This window comes from Papilio polytes, unplaced genomic scaffold, assembly GCF_000836215.1.
Source record: "Papilio polytes unplaced genomic scaffold, Ppol_1.0 DF823399.1, whole genome shotgun sequence".
NCBI lineage: Eukaryota > Metazoa > Arthropoda > Insecta > Lepidoptera > Papilionidae > Papilio > Papilio polytes.
In genome coordinates this window covers 710,038-719,848 of record NW_013525805.1, presented here as the reverse complement: position 1 = coordinate 719,848, position 9,811 = coordinate 710,038, and the positions used below count along the sequence as shown (strand labels likewise).

The 9,811-nt window shown below is 34.5% G+C and overlaps 1 protein-coding gene across 1 annotated transcript in view; it reads left to right on the top strand.

Annotated features, from left to right (window-relative positions):
• Positions 1-9,811, top strand: part of LOC106104714 — a gene marked incomplete at its 3' end in the record, with an annotated part of 34,857 nt that overhangs the window by 9,950 nt on the left and 15,096 nt on the right. The gene's annotated exons all lie outside the window — the stretch shown is intronic.

The window sequence follows — 9,811 nt, the reverse complement described above, 5'->3', positions numbered from 1 at the left end:
TAAACGCAACTGTCCAAATACATTTTAAATGTTATAGTAATAGGTAAATAGACGTAATTTTTCAAGCATACATTTTGAATGACATTTATAGGAGATGTCTTTTCTATCTATCGTTTGGTCGGTCATTAATTCAGATATCTTCGATCGGATTAGACTAGGAATTACCCACTGCTTAATATGATTAGACTTTGTCTCGTTCCTGTGTTATATTGGATTGGAAACGGATGCGACTGTGATACATAGGTCTCCTGACGTTTAGTAATCCTATCCTGTCCAAAACCATTAACGATATCCCCTTATGCGTTTTCGATGGGACCTAGGATTTGCAAACCAAACAAGCTTTAGTCTCTCCAAATCGAACAGCATTTTGATATATGTTCTGTTGGTCGTAGAACAAAAATATTTTTGTTCTACGACCACCTTGTTTAGGATAGAGATATTTTTTTGGTATTATCATATGACACGTTTTATGTATATTTTACATTGTTTACTTAATTGCAATTTACTCCAAATTTAAACAATCAAGAATTACCTAGATATATACATTGTGTAGTCTCGGCATGTTTGTAACATGTGTTTAGTAAACCTTGAAAGCTATAAGGACGAATGTCGCACGCCACCCGGTGAATCGAATGTAATTAATGAAGGCGACTGGCGACGGATTGAAATGAAGCGAGTGTTTAGTTGGCGTTGATCCCGGCCCGACCTCGCGCCGTCCACTTTGTATGAATTTGAGACAAATTATCAGCCCCGTTGCCCCGCCCTCCTCGCTGTCTTGATTCTCTTGAGGTCTCAATTGCAGGCTTGCTATTTAGCCTTGTTGTTTGCAATTGACGCTTTTTATAAAGTACTTTAGTGCAATCTATTGCTTGCTCATTGTGCACTCCAGAAGTTTTTTAGACTTCTTAAATTGTTATGATAAAGGTCTATCATAATTTAAGGTAAACATTACATTTGCAATTTCTTTTACATTAAAAAGGGTAACCAAACCTATTAAAAGTACGTAGTTAAGTTTAAAAGCAATTGTTTTTAAATCTTTCCCTGAAAATAACTACAAAGGGGTAAGTTGGGGTAAGTTGGAGTGAGTAAAGTGCGATTTGCATCTGAATATTAATTCAGCATTCAATTAACAAGTTGCCAACGCGACGGCCGGCGCACACCTTCTCGTTAAACAATAGAGTCGCTATGTTAATGAATGTTTGTAGGCGCCTCTCGCACCCTCAGCCCTGCATGCGTAGTAAATTAACGATCCAACGCGTAGGGTGTTAGGGTGCAGTACGAAATCTGTTAGTTTGCTGCAATAACATTAACGCGTTGTTATCCTTTATACTGACCCATCGTTTTGCGGTTCTTCAGCTTAAGTCCTCATAATCATTTTAATCAGAAATGTATATTGACTGCGATGCGATTAAATTATTTAAAAACTTATTTAGTAACAGTGTCGCAAAGTTGATTTTTTCGAACTTTTTGTCGAGTCTAACCTTATTTAGAGGTCACGTACCCAAATGACTTCTCGGATCGTCGTTTTAAGCGTCATTATCCCTTTGTTTGTTTTGATATGGTCTTAAAAGTCTCGTATGGAGTTGGCAGGCGTTTTATCTTGTTTTTCCTTTGCACTCGCGTCCGACATGACACGTCTGCCGCATGACGTCACGGCTCGCGAATGTTTTGGCGCGGCCCCGCGCGCCTCTGCGGTCCAAATTATTATTTTTAACCAGTGCTCGTCACGTTGTCTTTGGGTGATTGATGCGATTTGGAGTAACACTTGTACATTTGATACGGACAATTTATAAAATATATTTTTTTTATTACAATATTTGTAGCGTAGTTGTTGTACCTAGTCTTTATGGCGTGTATTACAGATCTTATGCATTTGTTAAGTATATAAGCGCTTCTTTTTGAAAGAAGTTAGATCACCTGATTAAGAAACAATAATTACGACAGAACAATTTTATTTCAAATAAATAATTGATAAATTATAGGCATAAAAATTGCAAGGCATATTGAGTGATCATTGGGTGCTTCAGCGCATCTGCGGTCAGTTGTCGTTCGCTATACATTACACTACAAAAGATTACCGCACTTGTTCGCACGTCGTAGTGACAAACCACAGCCCGCTTCCACCCCATACCTCATTACATAAAATATTATGTCCCCTATTTACACTCTAGTTGATGACGTTAGTGCAGTATTTTGTTATTAAAGTTGCTAAACACTTGTAATCAGTTTGTTTCTAGATTCTTTTGAAAGAGTGTTATCAATTAGCTTCAGTAATTATTTATATAAAGTCAGGAGTTAGCTCCGATATCTGCTAGTTTGCAGAGAATTTAATCTAAACTGAAGTAGGTACTTTGTTTCCTGTTAAATGTTTTGATACTTCATTAAATGTAAAGTCTTATTTGATTTGAGATCGCTCGGACTGCGAAAGGCCTCTTTTGAATACCAATCGTTTGTCTTTTTGATACCGGTTTTATTTTTTATTATATGCAACAAGAATTTCTATATATGTTTACATACATTGATGCATTACCATGAATGATTTTCTTAGGACAAAGATTCTGAATTATGTCCTTTATCCTTTGGATAACCTTAAGATTGATATTGTTTGAAGGTTTCCACCCATTTATTATTAATTTTATGCCATTAAGTCGTATTAAACTCTATTATTGTAACTCTAGATTTGCTTCGGTGCAAGTGTAACTAATATCAATGTGGTAGCAGCGTTCCGCATTCACGGATCTAAATAACTGGTAACGCACGAAATCCGCGTTCTTAATGTAAGCAGACGGACGTCGGTATATCGGTAAGTCCCATAAACTTCGCTCACTACGTCTGTAGGTGTAAACCTGTCGCTCAGTCCCGCGCAAATTATTAATGGATGTTCCACGAAATGAAAACTAGAGGAAGACCTAGTTTTCACTGAGTGAGGAGATTTTATGTTTTTGGCAATATGTCTACGTTTTACCTAGATTCAATGACTTTACTATAAGTATTTTTTAATTGGAGAAATATGGAGTATGTTTCATTCTGTGGTTCCTTATCTTTGATTTTTATGACTAATTAATTTTGTTAATACAAGTAAAACAATTAGCAGTTCCTTAAGTACGGTCTTGTCCTTTTGTCCCTGATTTGTTTTTATTAGTTTTTGGAGCGGTGCACGTTGTGGCGTGTGTATGTAGTATCATAATATTTGCATATCTCCTTGAGTCGTGGGATGCGACGGTCAAGTGTGTCCGTATGTTTTTTATGAAGATTCAAACATAAAGCGTTTGGTCACTTGTCACGTATGCAATGCTAATATATGACTTTATGATGCAAAATGGCCTTAACTACCTGATTTTGCTTTAGGTACTTGCTACTGTGAACTTCAAGTTATAATAATTGAATTCCGTGGCAATTACACTTTTAGTACATGTTTTAGTCTTTCTTTTATTAAAGAAAATAAAAATGATGATAATAACGTTTGTATACAAGTGTGTCGCGTGTGTGTCGACAGTGATTTTTGTGTAACCATCTTAGTCTTTGGATTTCCAATCATGAGAATAAAAGTTTAATTAAGATAGTTCTATTATTATTTAATTAAGAAAGTCTGGATAATTCTTAAGTTCTAAATGTTATTGCTTCCATAAGTTTATGAAATCCAATTAGACATTTCGTAAAAGTATTAAGCTGTGCTTAACTTATAATCTACCCGATACTATATTATGTAACTTCATTTAGTACACAAATTACTTAATCTACTCCTGCTTGGAAACGTAAAAATAAAAAAAAGATACTCGTTATTTGTAAGGCTAGAAAGTATAAAATTATTCTAAAATAAGCAGAGAATAGATTAAAATTAACGCCATCACCTTTTCATATAGGCACGCAAAAGCAAATACGCTTCACTCCAAAATATATTTAAATTTTTTAAAAATAAATATCATACATATACTATTATGTTGTTATGGATTGGTATTTTAACTTTACTAATGCTTCGTTAGATTCTTTCGTGAAAAAAAATTCTTTACATTGACAGTATTAAAATTTTAAAAATGTTTTTTTATTCTGTTTTATATGAATGTATTTTTATAACTAAGCGGTGTTAATCTTACTGCACAATCGCGGTTTCAACACTAAATACTTGTTAATGCAATCAAGTCGTTAAGTTTGAAGACTTGTTCAGAAAAATCTGCACTAAATTAGTGAGAATTCTGAGTGCGGCAGTTAAATGTCTAATAGCTATACGGCATTAAAACGGTATGGTAAGACAATGAGGTGAGCACATTCGAAACTAAATGAGGTGAGTGAACTACAGTCGTAGACCGTAGCCATCGAATGTTTTTGTTGATTACCGCATCGCGCAAAAACTCCTAGTATAACTCCGCGCAATAACTCATTTTTTTATATTCGACTTTTTGATTTACGGTTCACCATCTTTATCTGCGCGTTTGTCTAAAAAAAGTCAACACGAATGTTATCTTTGTAATAAGCTTTTATTAGCCTGACTACGTCTATGTTTGAATTTAATGATGGATTTTAATTCAATTTTCTCGCGCACGATGTGTCCATAAATTTATCAAGAAAAAATATTTACAGTACTATTAATTAGGATGATAATAAGCCTAGGTGATACTGAATTATTAAGGGTGTAATAAATTAACTAATAGTTGTAATAAAATGTCGCGTTTTTAGTTTGAATTTGAATGATTACGAAGATTTAGTAAAGTATATTATTAAAATTTATAATAGTCATTGTTTGTCACACTTTCAGGCTATTGCTCTTAAAACACAGAATAAATGCATGATTCACCATCGATGTGTATTGAAAAAGTTTACATGTAGTAAAATATTCCGGAGTTATCGAATGTTTGTCTCATAAAAACTAGTACATTGTATAGCCAAATGGACAGTATGTAACATTCATCTGTATTTAAATCCTTTATTCGTTACGAAAATGTTTGGTAACGTAAAGCATTTATCGACTCATTTCAATCGGTAAGTTAACGCGTTTATTATGCTACTGTTATAAAACGCTACTATAAAACAATTGCCTCAAATTCGTAAGAAAGTAACATTCTGGCTGCTTCTAGAATATGCTGAGATTATTTTCAGGCTCTGAGTATTTTCGATGCTAACCTGTTAATCCGTAATTTTTAATTGCATATGAAAATCAATTAAATGAAAACTATTACGTCTTTTTGAAGTTTTTAATCAATTTAAATAAGGAGCAAATTCTCAATTCATATGGATGTTTTTTTCTATAACTCTGACAGCAAGTGAGAACTTTATCGTAATTGTACACATACCATGGGTAATGAGATATAATAGTATTGATCGCATAAAATACGCTTGATACAAGTCCAAAGCTAAACCTGGCAACGTCGAGTGACAGTCGTTATGTGACTACGCGAACGGAAAAAAACCATTTATAAAAGATTAAACCGTCGATATGTATCGTGAATATAAATGAATCAAGACAAAAACAAGATACGTCTGAAGAGAAATAATAAGAGACGTTCGACAGGCGCGATCGTCTAGCCCCACCGTCCTTGAGTGCAGAAATCCTTGATGAGTACAATCAACCGCCACCGGACAGCGCAGGGCTGCCAATTAGCGTCCCGCGCACATCGCTAGCCCCTACTACGATGCATTAAAACATATCATGCTGTTGATTTTAATCATCGTGCAATTTAATGTTTTAGTACACCAATCTTGTTTATTGTATAGTTACTACATCGGAGTTAGACAAGGTGGACGGTATTTGTATACAGTGCGTACGATCATTTAGTATTCCAAGATTAACACTATGACCTTACGAATAGCCTACAAAATAGCAAGTAGTACGATCGTCGAAATGAAGTATTAAGATTTATAATTGAATTATGTTTTTTTACACAAAGCAACCCTGATTTAATCAACGTTGATCTGGCATTGTAATATATAAAGACTAAAACTTTAAGATACATGGGCGCAAATTGTCGGAGTTACCGTCGTGTAGCCCGGCCGTTGTGTGTGAACGCAAGCCTTAATGCCGTTTATCGAGATAAAGAAATCGTGTCGTGTTTGTAAACCGCATACCAAAAGAATATGAAGTTAATATATGATGCTAGTTACAATGATTTTATCGCAGTTTATTTTGGGGAATTAAAATCCGTTTGTCTGTACTACTTGATTACAATTAAAAGATCGGTAGATCTTGTCCATCTTTTGATAGTTTTTGCCTTCCTTTTTTTCTTTTTAAACGTTGATAACTTATAGGAGTTCCTCTTTTACTTGCACTTATACTTTGTAAACAAACAGTAAACTTTTAAGAAGTTATTATTTTTTTTTTTGAAATTTCATCTATTAATCTTACATCATTTATGGTGTCGTGTCGTATTATAAATATTTAGTAGTGTTCATAAAGGATTAGGCACGTATTTAACGTCGTTTTAAATTGCATTTAATTATGTGCTGACCTGCTAACATGTCAAACATAAAATAACTTATAATAATCAAAGCCAAGTATGTGCTGCCCGGCCTTGTATTACATCGAGCTCACATATTGAATGTGGCAATTCTTACACCTGTCTCTGAATGGCAGATCTATGTAGGGGTTAATATCTAAAATCTTTACTTTTAATTTTGATTTCTGATTAGATAAAGAACTGATGTTTGAGATGTAAGTGATTGTTGGATCAAATCACAGTATGAGAGTTTTTCACCTGTTAATTATTCACTAAGTAAGACCCTTAATTCAGGTTTATCTTACTAGAGCCACTCTTAAGTAGGAAGTGATGAAAGAGGACAAATCATTCGTGTGTGTTTGATGAAAAATAAAATAAATGAAAATAACGTAATGTTTTGCGTAAATCTTATCGTTATTCAATATGAATGTGGTATTTAATTTAAATAACATTATTAGCTATTGTTGTGGCAACTGTTATTATTATTGATATAGTTAATAGGGAAAACGATAAGGTTAAAATCGTACAGTTACGTAACTTGACATAACATTGTAACCATATTGTGCATATGAGTTTCTAGGAAATTACATCATCACCACGAGCAGACATGGCAACTGCCTCCCCCTTATCCACCCTTGACGTAGCCTAGATCATCGGTTGACGACGCCTTTGAGCAACAATCTAGTGCTTATGTCTCAATCACCTATTATTATTACCAATTTATGTTGCAACCACTAGATGGCTCTAAAATTAAAAATCAATGAATTAATATCTTCTAGTGTCTAGTCTAGTCCTAAAGTGCCTAGTCCAATCTCAGCTCCGCCTATATTTGTTCGCTATAAAATATTATATGATCAGTTAGACTACGAGATGAGTGCGGGACGTTCCATTAAGTATTGTTCTCGACATTTGGCGTGAGGTCGACGACCTGCGCAATCAGCTCAACAGTTGGTTTAGCTTTGTGTCTAGCGGCGCCATTTCCTTGATATATTTCAATGTCATTATCAATAACATCAGTAAATAAAATTTCGATATCTGTTTGACTTATACGTTTATTATCCATGTGGTTGCAATTATTGATTTTAATTTAGGATGGATGATGCTTGCATTACATGTTCTATGTTCAATCAAAACAGTTTTAGAGGGATAACCCATTCGTTCATCATCTCGTTTTTGGTTTTGTAGCTATTTTCGATTAAAAAAAAGATGAAAGCACTAAAAAAGCTAATAACATTTCAAATTGCTCAATGTTATTTAGAAAAATTGACAATGCCGGCGGGCAATTTGTACTGTACATCCACCTGTTTATGTCGAATAAGCTGTGGAGATAAGTATATTCTTATGCCGCTTTTATATCTCCACAGCATTAGGGTAATGCGGTCGTGAGAGCTTCGTAACCTTCATATCTAGCTTGCATAAATTTGATTACAATTGTCTAATGAGGAACATAAATATTCTGATAATAATATATTGTTCCAAGTTGAAACGCCTCTACGATGACGAACAAATAGAAAGCCCTTTCACGAATCGCATTGACATGCGACGCTCTCGTTCTGCGGGATAAATTCTATGTGGGCTGTCAGATATAAATCTCCGCAGATCACGAGGTCGTTAATGTGATATTCGTGTCGGCGCCGTCGCCGATACACGGGTACCGTTATTCCATTGTCGATTCGAATACGCCTCATATTTGTCCGTGCAAGCGATTCTATGATTTAAGCAACGCGCCTGTTGTAATACATTTATAAACGTAAACAATGATGTGACACTAGCTAGCAGTTTTTATTTTATTTACCTTGTAAGGAGCAAAAGTTTGCCGTCCGCAACTTTTGGAAATAGTAGTGTACTTTGTATTGTTTATTCTTGTGTTTAAACCTGATTAAAAAAGAAACCTTATAAGTTGTAAAGGTGATTTCATGTTATATTTGACCACAATGTATTTCCTGGGGTGTTAATCAATAACGCGGAAGGGAAACTATCCCTACTGGAAGGGGTTGACTGAGTGTCGCGTAGCCTTATCAAGGCTTGCGTATCAAAAACTACCACCCCATACCCCATGCAGCCAAGGAGTACATTCACACCGGCAACATTTGTATTTTAATGCTTTAGGGAAATTAAAACTAAAATATTATTAAGTATTAAAATTTATTTAGTAACGTGATTGGCTAAGGTTGAAACCGCATATAAATTGCTCAATATATTTTAAGGCCCGTATCTATTTTCAAATTAAGTTTTAACAAAGAAATAAATCTGTGATTTTTATACTACTTATATGTGTATTTTGTCTGTGGTTACGGCTAACAATGAAATAAATTATGATGAGCGTACACCAAACCGTCTCGGTAGCACCACGTGCGTACACACGTGTGCTATTATGTCTCAAGGTCTCGGCCGCCGTTTCGATTTGGATGATACTCGTACATTTGAAACACAATATGATTGTCATAAGTAGTGTCATTTTTTGAACTAATGTAATTCTGCTCTAAATCGTTTTTATGTATGTTTTAAACCTCACATAGTTTTATCATCTTGATTTATAATTTTCCATCTACGGTATATTTTATTAAAGGATGCATTTTCAAGTAATCTCTGTCGACATTTAAGTTAATATCGGTAAGATTATCATCGCAAAAAATGTAATCAGTTAAAATTATTATGATATTTAAAAGTAAAGTTAGTTTTACAAGTACATAATAGACAAGGCAATAAGTATGTGCCAATTTCACAAGTTTTGTGCGTACAAATGTAATGTAATGTTTACACGAGGGAAGAACATTTAAAACAGTACTGTCCTGCTCGTTTTGTGCACTTCAACAATAGCACTACTACACTGTTTACTGCTCTGTTTGTGCTGCCTACGTGTGAAACTGACATAAAGGTGTATACCGTATAGTGCTGTACTCGGTTGTTGCGTCACACTTTGCCGATGTCAGTCGTGCCGGACTTTTGCTATCAATCACGCGTCTGCATACACGGAGAATGATAGACGCTTGTTGCAATACATGTGTAGTTCTGTCTATTATGTTCATACACACAAGTTCTTTCGTCTGAGTAACAAAGCTTTGTTTAAGGTGAAGAACATCAATGTATAAATATTATTGTAAAGTCTCTTAACATTCTGGAATAAACACACGGTGAAACCTTGGTATTGTTTAGGGTAGAATTGACATCATAAATCATCTGTTATCACAACACAAAAAGACATAGTATTATTTTCACAATGTCACTTTAATAAATACGTAAACATATTTCGTAATTATTAGAAAGTTCTCGTCGATCAAATCGGTGGAGTAGCTTTGTATTGCGACAATGCATTTGTAATCAGTAGGTATAGCGAGCGCATAATGAATAATTGTTTATTGAATAATTATATGAAATGCGGT